This window comes from Citrus clementina, unplaced genomic scaffold, assembly GCF_000493195.1.
Source record: "Citrus clementina cultivar Clemenules unplaced genomic scaffold, Citrus_clementina_v1.0 scaffold_4, whole genome shotgun sequence".
NCBI lineage: Eukaryota > Viridiplantae > Streptophyta > Magnoliopsida > Sapindales > Rutaceae > Citrus > Citrus x clementina.
The window spans coordinates 16394921-16408718 of NW_006262274.1; positions in this window are offsets into that span (position 1 = coordinate 16394921).

Here is a 13798-nt window from a genome sequence, read left to right on the forward strand (position 1 = left end):
TTGCATAAGTGTGTTTATTTTACCATTAAGTTTTCTCTTATCATTTTTAATCATGAGTCTCATACTTAGACCGTTCCTCCTGAACATTCTTAAACCACTTCAACGTGTCAAAACTCATCTCAAAAGGCAGATTCAATTTTGTAAAACACAACGCATTTGGGCTCTACAACCACCAGAGTTAGTAGCCTATGTTGAGGGTTTAGAACGCCAACTCAGTGACATTGAGAGAAGTGTTTACGACATCCAGTTGGAGCTTGAGGTAAATTCAATAAGAGGACGATTTTAATTTTCTTTGTGTGTTTTAATTTGTTTTTCTATTTGTGTGCTTTAGTTTGTTACCCCGGTGAAGTGGCGGATAACGGTACTCCGTGACAATCAAGTCGGTTACTTCAGTTTCCCATAATAACTGATATTCTGAGGCGAAGGTATGGACAGAAATGAGATTCTAGCAAAGCTTCACAAGCGATTCCCTTCACTTCCTCAGAATGCCCTCCTTACGATCTATAAAGCTCGGTCCGAACGCATGCGATTACTCATGAGGAATAACATACCTGCTGACATCCGTTGGTTAATCGAGGCTAAAGTACGATCGGCGGGTGAGTTACCTCCAAAATTTATTGCATACATGCCTGGTTGTGGTAAAGGAAATTATGCAAGAAAACGACGAGCTCGAAGAATTTCTGTTGCTTGTCATAAGTGTGCCAGAATGAGTTGCAATAAAAACCCATGTTCTTTAGGAATGGTGTCTGATAACAGGGAAGATAAGATTCAATTCATTAGGGATGGCTTGAATAAAGAGTCATTGGATGATATCCTTTTGTCTCTTGAAACGCATCCCAGTGGATATGTGCAAGGAGCGATTCTCCAGTTATGGCCATTATTCCAGAAAGAGCATGCCCGATATAGTCTCGAGAATCTGACTATAAACGACCCTGTTTGCCAGTTTATAAGAAAACTGGATAGGAAGCCTATCCTCGACCCATAGAGGGCGTTCAAGCCGTTTCTGGACGTAAAACCAGAGGAAGATGTGAGCCACAGTCGCAACTACCTGTAAATATCCTTTTACTTTATTGTTATTTTATTTCACTATTGTCTTATTGTTTGCATTATTGTCTTTAATAATTTTATTACTGTTTGCTTTTTCCTTTTTACTGTTTTCTTTTTGACTCGCGAGCCACGTGCTTTACGCGTTATTTGACACTGACATATTACCTCATACACAACTATGACCCACTATCACCAAGACTCTTAAATGTGATATCTTTTGTCAAGCACTCACAAATTATTTTTTTTGAGAAGTATCACAATGGCAGCTACTCCAAATAGACAATTCAAGAACATTTGTGTGCTTTCTGGATTTACCTATGGCAAACATAAAGAGTTTGTTGAGGCAGCCATAGATCTTGGTCGACGTATAGCAGAGAGAAAATTACACTTGGTGTATGGAGGAGGTAACCGAGGATTATCAAAAATGGTCTCAGAAGCAGCTTTTATCAGAGGAAGTCAAGTGTTAGGCATCATCCCAAGAGTTCTAAAACCATTGGGCAGTTCGTCTGACTCATCAACTGGAGAAGAGTTAGTCGTCTCAGGTATGCAAGAAAGAATAACTGAAATGCTTAATCATGCTGATGCTTTTATTTTCCTTCCAGGAGATCTTGCAACACTAGAGGCACTTATCACGCTAGCATCTTGGGCCCATCTGCACATCCACCAAAAACCTATCGGTTTGTTAAATGTCAATAACTTTTATGATGGCTTTATCGCATTTCTTAACCATGCAATAAAAAACTATTTCATTCCCGCTAATGTGAAAAAACTCTTTATTTGTGCTCACACTGCTAATGAGCTACTTGATCTGTTACAAGCTTATAAACCGGAGCCAGACCCCTGGACCTTTGTGTTGGAGCGCCCAAATAATGATGGTAACAGTAGCCGCAGTAAGAAGTACAAATTAGATTTAACTCTCCGCTTGTAAATATTGTTTTCTGTGTTGCACCACCCATGTGATGTCTTCTAAACTCTACTTCTTTCCTTTCAAACATTGAGGACAATGTTTCGTTCTGGTTGGGGGGAGGGAATAGTCGACAATTGTGGAATTTTGGTTAAGTTTTTACTAATTTTTGTTGTAGAAACTAACTGTTGCTAACTTTTTGTGTCGAAGATGGCTGAATATGGAGTGTAGTGACTCTAGAAACGCATCTTCATCGTAAAAAAAAAAAAAAAATTAAAAAACTAAAAAAAAAAAAAATTTTCAGACATTTTCTTTTTCTTTATTATATGTTTATGTTTATTTTTCTTCTTTTTAATTTCTCCTCTATCAATATACATTTTCCAACTTTTGAGTCGAAGATGGCTGAATATGGAGTGTAGTTCCTCTAGAAACGCATCTTCTTTAAAAAAAAATAAATAAAAAAATTATTTTCGTTTTCTATCATTTTACATGTAACTTTTCTAATTAGTTTTTATGCATCATTTTCACATTTCTGCATGCATATTTTCCTTTCATGTTTAGAATAGGTTGGGGGGTAGAATGTTGTTTAAAAAAAAATTTGTGTGATTTGTTTTAACATTGGGTGACATGATTAATTTTAAATTTTAGTATTTGTATTATCTTTGGTCTTAAGTGATGTTACATTATGTTTGCTACTCTACATGTTGATGTCGGAGACATATATGAGTTGCTTGACGGAATGAACATGTCATAATAAGTACCAAGTGAGTTTTTGAGCCTATCATTTTTCTTGGAGAGTAACCCTTTTGCCCACTCTTTATACAGCTTAGCAGTTTATTATTTTACACACGATCTCTAAATTACTTTTGAGTTAACCCTTAAAAAAAAAAGAAAAAAAAAAGAAAAAAGAGTGTGTTGCTACATTTGGAGGCCCATCTAACTAGTAGATATGGAAGATTATTTAGAGCCCTAAAAGACGATGGAAAGGCCATTTTTGATCCGTTTGAGCCTTTCTAGCCATTCCTTTTATCAAATATCCATAGTTAACCCTTTTGAGCCTTTAAAAAAAAAAAAAAAAACTTTTTCTTTGTCAACTTATCATCTTGACCCACTCCGATTTGGAGTATTACCCAATGTCTTATAAGTTCCATCACCTATTTATGTTTGAGAAAATGTAAATAATTATGTTGTTCAGTAAAGTTATGCAAAAAAAAAAAAAAAAAACAAACAAAACAAAAGTTGTTGTTTCAAAAGAAAAAAAAATAATAATAGGTGAAATCCGCCTTGCAACTTCCAAAAAAAAAAAAAAAAAATTCTCTGCATTTTTCTCAAACATACACTTTGTTTTCCTTATTTTCCTTCTTTGTTAGCCATGTCCCTAGCCTACGTTACGTCCTAATAAAAGTCCTTCTTGATTTTAGGGAACTATAGTTTGAAGTAGAAGCTAGTTATATGGGCTAAAAAGATGTAGTGGTGCATATAAAAAAATAAATAAATAAATAAATTGGGTTGACTAATAGTTTTTATTTGACTTGAGATCGTATTATTTTTAAGCTGAGGGCATATTTATTTCATCTTGGTGAGAGCATGTGATATCACTTCTTCATTTTTTTCTCTCAATTACCATTCATTGGAGTGACTATTTTTATTGGGTTTAATTTCTTTGTGAGAGTGTCACTACTTCCAGTGAGATTTTGGGGTTTGACATGTCATTCTTGAAAGTAGCTATAACAAAGTCTACTGGGCTGATTCATGTGGATGGTTGATGTGGGTGTGATGTTACTTTAGACTGGAGATAATGCTTATACTTTTATTTAATTGCTATCATTAATCTGATTGAATAAACACGAGTGTTTCTAAATTTTAAAAAAAAAAAAAATCATTTTGAATTTGAATTTTATTTTCGCTTCATTTGCTAGGGACTAGCAATAAGCTGGTTGGGGGGTGTGTTGAGTGTTAGAAAATGCATATTTATAAAGGAGAAAACTGTCATTTACATTTCAAGTCTTACTAACAACCCTTAGTTTTATGTATTTAACCTTCTTGTGATTTAATTACATGTGTTTTATTTTAATTAAGTATTTTATGTATTTTAGGGGCATTATAGTCATTTCACAATAAAGGAGAGATCAGACGGCAAAACGGACATCACTTTTGAACTCAGGACAGTCGAAAACCTTAAGAGGAGCATAAAAGGAAAAACGGTACTATTCACGTGTACGGTACTGTATACGTTACTGTTCACGACACTGTTCACATAGACGGATGATGACGTGGCATTGACCGATGATGTGGCATTGACTGATGAGGTGTCACGATCCTGTTGGACTAAAATTCTTATGTACTGTTGATGGTGACGTGGCAGCATATCAGTGGATGAAAAATCTCGCGTACGGTGCATGCATCACACAGGATTATTTTCAACCAAACCGCGTTACTGTTCATCCGGGTCAAACCGCGTTACTGTTCAAAGTCGGGTCAAACCGCGTTACTGTTCAAAGTCGGGTCAAACCGTGTTACTGTTCATCCGCGTGGTCAAACCGTGGACTGTTGACTGATGACGTGGCGCAATCCTGAGCGTCCAAACCGTTTTTAATCCGATGGCCATGATTTACTCCATGTATCTATAAAAAGGGGGCCTCCCCCCCCTAATTTGATATCGCTGAATCCATTTTTGGGATCCATTTTCTGTAATTCCCTCTCCATCTTGTATTTTCTTCGTATTTTAATAAATTCCCATTTTGCCCCTAGTTCAACTATGAGTGGCTAATTTTCTTTCAAGCTTGGGTTGAAGGTGAAGTCTCAACATGTGTCATGGGCTTAATTTGGTAAATTTATTTTCTCTTCCCCACTAAATTTTGTGGATGTTTTGACTTCTCGTCGACAAATAATAATAGTCTTGTCTAGATACCGCCTTGGTTACACCGGCTCTCTAGTATAAGGTTATTATTATTTGGCACGATAAGCCCTTAGCACCATATTGATTAGAGCGTGGTTCATGAGGTGTGGATTCCCCCCTCATGATTTAATTGGCATTAATACGGATTATTTAGCCCATGATGCATGTTGATACGGATCCAGATACCCAAGTACGTTATTTCAATAGAATTCTCTTCAATTTCTTCTCGCCATTTCAATACCAATTTTAGAATTTATTCTCGCCATTTTAATTTAAGTTGTAGCATATTCCAAATCATTTCCACCACAAATCCAATCACCCATTCACAAAATTAATTCTACACAATTAAAATCCACCTCCTCGTGGGATCGACACTCGTCACCATTGATCTATACTATAATAGATTCGTGCGCTTGCGAGTACATTAAAATTTGCACAACAACCACGAGGTATCTTGGGGAGGGTCCCAACTGTGGGAAGCACTTTTAAGCCCGTACCACAACCCATATTAGAAGTCCTCGCTCGAACCGAGAGGCACAGGTTCTCCCAACAAAGACGACTTCCCTACGACTCGAATTGGGGAGCAAACACAGTCAAGCCACTTAAGGGGACTCCATTGTCAGTAGAGCCAACACTTTGTATTCATTAACTTCTTATAATCAAGCCAAAATGTGAATCGAAATCTACTTTTTTCTTTATATTCTTTTATGTTTAGATTGATTCTAAAAAGATAAAAAAATCAGTACAAGAAATATATACAAATTCTTAATATCAGTTTAGATCTTGCTTCTCACATAACGTTCTTTCTCTCTCACTCCAAAATTCTTCTACGTCTGTGTGTGAGAGAACAGTTTGTGTATAAAATATATTACATGGTCATTTCTTGGTCGGTAATTTTAAGTATAATTAATATTATAAATAACCAGAGGCGGACCCAAGAATTTATATTACCTTGGGTTAAAACACTATTTTTTAATTATGAAATCTGACATTACAACATATAATAACATATAATTGTATAGAATTAATAAATCAATTAAGAATTTTATTCTAAGGAGGTGTGAGAGATATCTTTAAGTGGCAGAGGTTGGTGGTTTAATTGGCAAAGGTAATTGTGCAGGACGTCTTGTATGTCATTTTCAATCATAGTTATATGTGGATACCATAAAGATACGTGGCTTGTTACCATCAGTGCGGACCAGACTAGTGCCCATTCGGGATCACCTCTGGAACTTACGTCGATGGATTCCCGCCGATATACCTTTGGATATATCAAAACTTAAAACAGTTTCTTCTAGGTTATATAACCCAAAACAGACTTTCCTTTAGTCTAAAACATGGTACCAAACCAGATAAGAAATGGTCAAAAGTTTTCTGATGCACAGGATCCTTACTGGAAGGCAAGTGCAGAGCATACTTCCTTAGGTTTTCAAAATGAACAAATTTAATTCTTTATTCTTTTTCTTTCTTAGAACTTCATTTGCATGGAGAGAGAAGAGTTTTAGGGATTCATGTTGTAAGAGAAAAACACGAGTTTATTTCTTTAAACTTCTATATATTACAAAGGAGGGGAGAACTCTTTATATAGGAGAATTCTCGGGGAAGATAGGACATGACCCCTATCTTTTTTTTTTTTTTTTGTCAAAAGCAAAAGTAAAGATACGACAACATAGATCATGACTTCTAGCACACCTTTTTAGAAAGCCAAGCCCACCGATCAAGACTTGGACAAAAGATAAAGCATGCGTACAAAGACTTTTACAAGTGGCAAAAGCCAAAGCGTAAGGCAAGCCAAGACAAAACCATAAAGTAAAACGTAATTATTACAACAAGACAAACTACTTTATTGAAAGCAACAAGACAAACAACTTTATGGAGAGCGGAGATTCATGTACTCGTCTTCGGATGAGCTTTCGGTCTCATCTGGGTCCGCATCACCAGAGTGAGGATGCTGTTGGAAGAAAGTTTTGGAGAGTTTTGGATGCTTACAGGAGGGACCACGGCATGGTGGATAAGGGCAATTATAGTCTCTGGGAGTACACTTCGGAGTATACTTAGGGGAAGTTTGGGTGGCTTTGTCAACTTTGGATGGTTGAGCTGGTTGTTTGGAAGATTGGGTTGAGGGTCCTGGTATAGAGGGGCCAGGTTCATCCATTGTTGGTTGGGGAAACTGGTGGAGGTGTTGGCTCAGAGGAAGAAAGTCTTCCCATGGGTCTTGAGAGTCTTGGTAAAGGAAGTCAGTGTAGTCTGGTCGTTCTTCTTTGATGATGATGCCAGTGGACTTAGGTTTAGATATGGCAGATGGAGTGGGTATCATGAGAAGGTCATGTTGTGGACCTAAGGAGGTGTGAGAGATATCTTTAAGTGGCGGAGGTTGGTGGTTTAATTGGCAAAGGTAATTGTGCAGGACGTCTTGTATGTCATTTTCAATCACAGTTATATGTGGTGCAATGAACCATTCATATACCTGATCTTGAGTCCAAAAGAGATGGGTGTCTGGATGTTGGAAGTATGGCCTGTGAATAATAAAAACGGATGTGAACATTTGTGCTTCAGGGGCAGGCATACGGTCAAGGTTGTAAATTTCGGACAGTTGTTGCAGTTTCTTTCTCCACCATGGGATGGGGGAGAACCATTCAAGTAGGGTCCAGGTAAGAGAGGTGGCGTTATCTGGATTAAGGAGGTGGTCCAGAGTGGGAGAAATGGGGAGGACTAACTTGGTTGCATACAGGACTGTTAGGCACCAGATGTACCATAATATGTCTTCAGTGGTGTCTCTGGTCGGATCAAGGGTTAAACCTGTAAGGAACAGATTTTCTGGGTGGAAAGTGGAAAAAGGAAAAGGGTCGGTGACAAGGTAGGCTTTCATGAAAAAGCGAAAGAGAGCTTTTCTAGCAAATTCTTGGATGGCGAAAACAGAAGAGAAGGTTTTGTTGAAGGGAAAAGTTTTCTTGGTGAGAGCTTCTGGGGGTAGTGAGGTAGCCATGGAGATAATTGGAAAATGGTAGGTGGTGGAAAAAATGGTGAGAGGGTTTTGTGGTTTGGAGAGTCTGGAGAGCATATCAGGGATGAGGTTCTGGGATCCCTTTATATGCTTGACTGAAAAGTCATATTTGGAAAACCAATATTTTAATCTGGTAATATTTTTTCGGGAACAGTTTTACCTTTGAAATGAAAGATATTGGGGAAGGCTGAGCTGTCCATTCGGATGAGAAAATGGTGTCCAATCAGATGATACTCAAATTTTTTGATGCCATTCTTTACCGCTAAGATTTCTTTAAACACACTATGGTAGTGCTTCTGTGTTTCAGAAAAATGTCCACTAGCGTAAGCGATAAAATGTTCCTTGTTATTGAGTTCTTCGAGGAGGATGGCACCCCATGATTCATCACTGGCATCTGTCTGCAATATACGCTTTCCATCAGTAATCAACTTTAAAGGAGGCGGATTTTGCGCGATCTGTTTTAGGGTAGTGACAGCAGCTGTGTGGGCAGCATTCCACTATGGGGGCTGCTTTTTCAATAAGGCCGAGAGATGATGAGTGTGATGGTCCACATGTGGGAGGAAATCACAGATGTAATTGATAATGCCGAGAAACTGTTGGATTTGCCTTTTGGAAAGTTGTTGATCTGGAAAGTGAAGCAATTCTTGGGCAATGTGCTTTCCGGGCTGGTAACGTCCATCTTTGATGATCATACCAAGGAATTCAATATTATCTGTAGCAATGGTGCTTTTCTTGGCCGATAACATGATTCAATGACTTTGGATAATATCATATAATTGAGTTAACAGTTGGCGATGGTCATCATGTGATCCTGAAAAAAGCAAGATATCATCAATGTAAATCAATGCATGATGCAAAATAGGCTAGAAGATTTGGACCATGGATTTTTGGAAAATGGAGGGGGCAGTTTTGAGACCAAAGGGTAGGACGGTCCATTGGAAATGGGCATTGGGAATACAAAAGGCGGTTTTGTAACGTTCGGAGGGTTCAATGCCTAGTTGCCAAAAACCAGATTTTAAATCAAATTTGGAAAAGATCTGGGCATTTTTGAGAAAAGTGAACATGCTTTGTCGGCGAGGTAAAGGGAATTTGTCATCTTGTAAAATCATGTTTAATGGCTGGTAGTCAATGACTAGGCGTTTCTTTCCTCGGACAATTTCAGAATGTTTTTCAACATAAAAGGCTTGGCAAGCCCATTGGGAACTTGTGGGCTCAATTAAACCTTGGGCTAACAATTGTGAACATTCTTGTTGGGCTAGGAGTAAGTCAGAAGGACTCATTCCTGGATGGGTAGTTTTAGTTGGGTTAATGTCTTCATTGAGTTTGAAGGGTAACTTAATAAAGAAAGACTTATTTTTCCACAAGGGATTTGGATGGGTGAACTCAGAATGGGACTCTGGACAGAAACTCAAAAGTTTGGTTGAAATATCCTGGTAAGACTGGGGAGTTTCAGACAAATTGTAGAGTTTCAGAATGTCTGTGAATGGTTTGAACATGGACTTGACTCGGATTCCAGTAGGAATGATTTGAAGGTGTTTGATTTGGTGAAGGATGTCAAATCCTAATAAGATATCCTTATTAGGAAGAGTGGAACCAATAACCTTGGTCCAAATAACACAATTTGGGAAGATTTGAATATCAATGGATTTTCTGGTAATCAAAGAGGTGGTGAAGAGTTTGCCATTGACAGCTTTGAAATGTTCTTCAGACTGGGTCCAATATTCTGGTGGGAGAATATGGGGATTCAACATGCTTCGTTGGGCACCAGTATCTATAAGACCAATTGCTGGAATGGGCCTTTGGAATTTTGAGGGCAAGATTTGGAGTTTGATGGATGGGATAGGAACTGTAGTATCAAAGGAGAGTAACTGTTGGTGGAAAATCACTTGAGACTGGTCACTATCTGAGTCAGAGGAATTTTGTAGTGCGAACACTGTTTCATCGTTGGGTTCATCTTGTTCAGAGAAATAGAATTCCAATTCATCTTTGGCAGGAGAGTAGTCTGTAGTTGCTTGAAGATGCTCAACCAACCGGATGGCCTTGTCTCTTTTGTTGGGACAATCTTTGGCATAGTGGCATTTTCTCTTGCAAATGAAACATCTGTTTGATTGCTTTCGTTTGAATTCTCTGGAGGAGGAAGATTTCTTTCTGAAGAACCGGTAGGGCTTTCGGGATCTGCGAGGTTTGGATGAAAATTCTGGAGTTTTGAATTTCTGAAAATGCCGGTTTTTTCTTTGAACTGCAATCGCAATCCTTTTTCTTGTGGCATTTGATCTGCAAATAAGGCTTTTTGCAAGCACTGCGGAAAGGTTCCTTGTCTTTCAATAGTTCTTTGAAAAACTGTTTTTGCTCGCAAAGTTTGTCAAGACAGGTTTTGGCAAGCTGGAAGATTTTGCCAAGAGAGATGTTGTCTAGGGAAAGATTGGATGCTGTAAGTTGTCTCTGGATGTCAGGTTGGAGTTCTTCGGGGAGGGAAGCCAGAAAGACATGCTTTAATGTCGGCTCATTGAATCCATTAAGCTTATAGAACAGCAGGAACATTCGCTTATAATGGAAGTCAAGATCCTTAGCATTGAGGGAGCAGCATTTCATGTTGAGGTAGTCTCGTCTGGCAGCTTCAAAGACTGCAGAAGGATCGCCAAGGAATTGATCATGAAGTACAGCAAGAGCACTTGAAACTTCTGGAAGGTCAACAAACTGTAATTGGCGATATTGTCCTAACGAATCAAACCAATCTCTTAGAGCACCCGTAAAACGAGTAGCAAATTCTCTAAGGACTGATTGAGTTGTTGCTCCTGTTCTTAGCATCTGTAGGTCAATCCAGGCAGACATTTCATTGAGTCGGTCACGCCATTTATGAGATGGAAGATCATCAAATGTGAACCATGGACCATTTGACGATTTTTGACTGGGTGGATTGGGCTGGGCTGGAGAAGGTTGGTTTGTGGCAGAAGATTCAGGCATTTCTTCTTCAACGTCGGAGGGAATATTAACATATGGTTCTGTATGAGAGGTTTGGCCTTGATCAGGTTGAGCCATCAGGATTTTGGTAATATCAGCATAGGACTTTTCAGAGTCACTGGTGGATGCTGAAGATTCTGTGTCGGTTTCGGTATGGCTATCTGAAACAACTAGATTTGAATCAGAAGGTGGATCATCTGTAGATGAATGGCTGACTGTGTGAGCAGTAAATTGGTTCATGGGTTCTTTATCTTTTGATTGGGCAGGGACTGATAAAGGAGCTGGTGGTGATGGCAGTGTAAAAGTAGGAGATGGTTGGCCAGGGATGGTCAGAGAGGAAGGATGAAGAGGGGGAGGTCGAGGCTGCGGTCTAGGTTTGGGTTTAGGTTTAGGTGGCGGTGGCAAATGATTGTCTCGGAAAAGAGTATGAGTCATGCCAAATAACTTGGAAGGGTCATATTGTTTAATAGGAGAGAGCATAGAGGCAAAAGGATGATAAGTTGGACCGATAGAAGGGATAGGAGGTGAAGTGGTGAAAAGGGTAGGTCTCTGTTTTTCAGATTCAATCTGAGCAAGTTCAGCTTTTAATCGCCTGATTTCCCTTTTTTTTTGGTCAAATTCGGGACCATTGTATCTGTGGGCGAGCATGGCTCGTAACTCTGAATCGAGTTGGCCAATTCGGGAGTAAAGATTTTGGTGGATCTGCTGCATCTGTGCAGTGATGGAATCAACTTTTGTCTCAATCTGTTCAGTTCGCAAACTGATGTGCTCAACTTTTGAATTGAGATGCAACAAAGAATCATTTTGGGCCTTGGCATTTTGAGTGTGCCAGTTGAGGACTGATTCAAAAGGTTTAAGGGGCTCCAGGTGGCCAGTGGAGGTAATAGGTGAAGGGATAAAGGGTTTGGACACAACATTTCGTTGAGAATCTGTATGGGGTTCCAAAGGAGGAAATAAAGAAGAGTAATCTGAAGAAGTAGAGGAAAACATCATACAAGCCAGTGGTTGGACGATAGATGTTGGGTGTGAGAGTGGTGATGGAATCTCAGATTTACAATGTTTGGCAATCCATGTGAGTTCTTTTCGGTAGATGGGTAATGGAGCCGGTGGAGGTGGAGGATCTGATGGTGGTTTAGGGTCATAGTGGTGACATGGGACATGAGGTTTTTTCTTTTTGGGTTTCTTTTTCCTTGTGGTTGCATAATCATCGTCTTCTTCCCAATCATCCCAGCAGGGACAATTTGGGTCACACATGCCGGAACCAGGGGCATCCCATAGGAAATGGCCATTGTGCTTGGCTGGATAAACAGGGTAGCCTTGAGAATTAAACCCAGTAATGGGCAGATCTTCCTGCGCTGTCTGAACAGCTGTGATCACTGAAGTATAGGTAAAGGAGAGCCTAGGAGGCTCTTGTGGAGCACTAGGAGGTGGTTTAAAAGTCATTCTGACGGTTCCATCTTGTCGTCGTTCAAACATGCTTTCAGAGGTCTGAATTGGAGCCGTATTGTTATGGAACTGTTCATAGTTGGAGATCCATTCAAGAGGCATAAGCTTGATGAGCTCATGGCGGGGAATTTGTCGTGGAATCTGGATGATTGTCGGGATCTGGTCAGATTCTGCTAACACCATGAGGGTGTCAGAGTGGTGTTCTGGAGCGGGTAGATCTAAGGCGTGATTTTGAAGCCTGTAGACCAGTTGGTGGTGTAAAGTGGCAATTTTTGCAGAAGAAATTTGTTCAGCACCTTGAATCTGAACCTGGACTTTCAAGGTTGTGGGCAAATTTGGGTCTTGGAGAGAAAGGTTAAAGTTTGGGTAGAAAGTGAGTAAAACACTTCCTGCATGAAGGGTTGTGAGGACAGTACCGATGACAGCATCTTGGTACTGTTTAAACCGGGTATCAAGCATAGCAAGTCGAGCGGTAACCGGTAATCTTTTTCTCCCATGAAGGGTAAGGATTAATCTGATGCCTCCAAGATGGAGATGGGTAAAACCTTCGCGTTTCCAGTTGGAAACCAATTCGGAGGGTATGTCAAGAGTGACATATTGCTCAGCATAGGTGGCTTGAAGAGCACACTGATCCAGGCGAGAAGACTGGATATATTCTTTAGGGTGAGGGCGTCTGGTAGAGATAAGGGTGCGGATACTGCGGGTAAAGGAGCTAGGTCGTTTGTACAACTGATAAGGGCTGATAAGAGGGTAGGAGGACTCACTGATTTGGGCGGATTCAGGGATATAGGAATATTCGATAAGGTTTTCAATCTTATTGGTAGTATGAGAAGTGCAAGAGCGGGGCAAAGAAAGAGTAGAAGAAAGAGTAACAGGAGGGGAAGATGAAGTGGATGCCATGAAGGAGAAGTTCTCTCTGCGCCTGAAGTTCTAGAGATCAAAATAGAAAAAGCCTTAAATTATACCATTTTGGTCAAGAAGACATGAATTTAGAAAACATGAAATTTTCAAGGATGGGTATGGCTCTGATACCATAAATCAATATATGTAATTACAATCAATTAAAACTCACAAGTAAAACTTTAATGTTTGAAGTCAAGTACTTAATTAATAGATTTAAATAAATCAAACAACTAAAATTTATTCATCTTTTAAAATTATAAATATATTGTTAGTCAAAAATTTAAATAATAAATGAAACTCATTTAGTAAAAACATATTTAAGTGCCGCTGTTTCTTTGGTAGGCGCTCTAACTCTCTTTTGAAGAATCAGATGCCGATAATTCTTCTATCAAAAACTCCTCAAAATACTCAAATTTTATTTTCTTACCTATCCTCTTAGCTAATGTAAATACTAAATGAAAACTCAAAATTCACATAAAAAATTTATGAAAATGTTGGTATTGCTATTACATGTCATTTTTGTAAGTATTTTTAATACTAGTGACAATTTAAATTAGATTGGCTTATTTATTTTTTTTCAATTATATATTTTTTAAATAAACTAAAACAATAATAACATTAGCCCTCTAATGTT